General features: G+C 29.4%; 1 protein-coding gene and 1 long non-coding RNA gene across 2 annotated transcripts in view; both read right to left on the bottom strand.

Moving 5' to 3' along the window:
- LOC108745019 (protein timeless) overlaps positions 1 to 1,288 on the bottom strand; it is a 9,910-nt gene extending 8,622 nt beyond the window's left edge. The window contains exon 1 of the mRNA XM_018481032.1: positions 1,132 to 1,288. The gene's annotated coding sequence lies outside the window, so the exon portion shown is untranslated. The remainder of the gene's footprint in view (positions 1 to 1,131) is intronic.
- A 300-nt stretch (positions 1,289 to 1,588) lies between these two features.
- On the bottom strand, positions 1,589 to 2,433 carry LOC112905226. The gene is made up of 2 exons (XR_003231636.1): positions 2,356 to 2,433; positions 1,589 to 2,256 (listed from the first exon to the last, which is right to left on the bottom strand). It is a non-coding gene; the product is annotated as an uncharacterized LOC112905226 (long non-coding RNA).
- Positions 2,434 to 2,435: the final 2 nt, after the last annotated feature.

Genomic DNA, 2,435 nt, shown 5'->3' with positions numbered 1-2,435 from the left:
TGCTCATAAGTTTAATAATTTATGATCTGCGATTTCATTTCTGATTTTAAGATTCAATTGTTTTATTAAAAATATTCTTCGCTTAAATTTTTTCGCTCAAATTATGCTCAATTTAAACTACTTTATGTACAGTTATAATATATCAAAATTGAAAAACAGAAAACAGGAAAACGTTTATTGGTCTCTACAATATTGTTTCAACCCTCTTGGGTCATTCTAACAAGAAATTCTGTGACTTGAAATATGGAAAGGTTTTCAACAAAATATTGCAAGATATTACTAAGTAATTAATTATTTCTAAGTAATATTTGATCGTTTATTCGAGTTTATTGAGTTTCACGTAAAAAAGTTGTTTTCATTAGAAAAAAGTTTCCTAACTTTCTTTATAGTTACATTATTAGGGTTGTAAAATTTGCCTTATGTTGGGTTATCTATACTGTTATACTTCAAATTATATTTAATTTATTGTGGAAAAAGGATCAATTTTTGAGCTTGTCCTAATCACACAGTCTAGGTAAACAAAAATTGAATTCTGCTGTGTAATTAAGTGCAAGATTAAAAAAACTATTCTGAATAGACAACTTTTTAATGTGGGGTTGTACCATAAACCTTGAACAGTCTTGGTATAAAATATACACTAGTGGCGAGTTAAGACCGAATATAGGTGTCATTACTTTTGAAAAAATACGACGTGATTTAGGATAACTTGTACAAATACCTTCAGCTACTTTTTCATATAAATAATAAATTAATATTATATGCTGTTTAAATTTCTTAAGGGTTGTCACGCTTTGTTCACACTATAGCTTATTAAAAATAATATCATATGCAGATGTATATAGATATATGTAATATGTAGGTACTATAACACATGAACATACGCAAGTCGCCCACAAATTTGAAATCACGTTTTAATATCACCTGTACACCAGTAATTGCAATTTACATCTAATCTAACACTAACCTAGGTCACGTGCAAGAACAACTGCATTAAAAGTTACATTTTGATTAAATATCATTAGTTTTTAAAACAAAATTTAATTTTTAAAAAATAAAGACTTGAGAATCTTTAACAAGTTAAAATTAAAACAAAAAAACAAAAATAATGAAAATCATAAAGTTACAACTTACCTTTCCACTGTTGTTACATACAAAAAGTACTTTTTTAACTTGCATAAGTACAAGAAATATTAAATATGGCACAATCAGTTTTCCAAAAGTTTGCTAGTAACTTCTCTTAGGAAAGCAACAGCTACCCTCAACGGTAAACACAAACGACTGAACATAGATAATAGATCTACAAAAGGTAATAGATGGTCAACTCGAAATGCGCCGATTTGCGCGCCCTCCGGCAGGTGTAGTCAATACTAAATAAAAAAGGCGCGCACTTTAAATTTGTTAGTTACTTATTGTTTTTCGTAATGTATAAGTTAAAGTGAAAAATGGATAAGAAACAATGTATTTTCCTTTTTTATAAAAGAAAAGACATTGTCTCTTTTGTAAAAAAGGAAATACATTGTTACTTGTCCATTTTTCACCTTAACATAAGAATTTGGGAATTTTAAAGTGTAAAAGTAATAATAAGTGAAATAGTAAAAAAAATTTATTGAATGTTAACAAATACACTTGTACAAAATAAAATATTTTATGTAATTTGAAGAGACAATTGAGGAAATAGAAAAGGCCACAAAACAGAAGAAACAGTAATACAGTTTAACAATTTTTAACTAAAACCTTTCAATAATGTACAATTAACATTTTGAACACAAGATAATTAATAATGAAGGTAAAAAATAGTTGTAGCAACTTACGTGTTCAGATAGAAATTGATGCCGAACACTGAAACAATATTGAAGAAAAGGGGTTGTAAACAATTCCAAATTACTTAATACCAGCGAGTGGGTAGTGGAAATAAATGGCTATTCCGCCCATCTGAGAACACCAGCAATAAAAGTCATTAGATCGTTTAGTTTTTTTTTTTTTTTTTTTTTTGTGGAAGAGGGGAAATCTTCGAAAGACACCCAGCCGTCCGTACGACTGGGTAGTGTTGGATTCCCTCACAGGAGGACCTACCAACTAAAATCCCTCTCCCGTATAATAGGTTTTGCTAGGAATGGTACACCTAAAAATAAAGAATTAATAATAAAAATCTTTACATGGTACATACGAAATGCTGTGGTAAGTAATTTTTGCAGAAGCGTCATGCAGAAGGATGGATCGAAGTCAAAACTGAAGAAGGAACGTCATCGTTGGTGACTGTGAAAATAATGCAAATTATTGTTACAAAATACCTTGTAAAAAGTCCCAAGTATGCATAAAAATTGAATATTACTGAAACTATTCAGCAACATTTACCAAAAACTGTGTTAGGACAAATTAAAGGGATGCTAGTAGAGTGGCGAAAATTATCTCTGACTGTGAAATCTGTAAAAAAA

The sequence above is a fragment of the Agrilus planipennis genome, unplaced genomic scaffold (genome assembly GCF_000699045.2).
Source record: "Agrilus planipennis isolate EAB-ADULT unplaced genomic scaffold, Apla_2.0 scaffold39, whole genome shotgun sequence".
Taxonomy (NCBI): domain Eukaryota; kingdom Metazoa; phylum Arthropoda; class Insecta; order Coleoptera; family Buprestidae; genus Agrilus; species Agrilus planipennis.
This window is presented reverse-complemented; position numbering and strand designations above follow the sequence as displayed.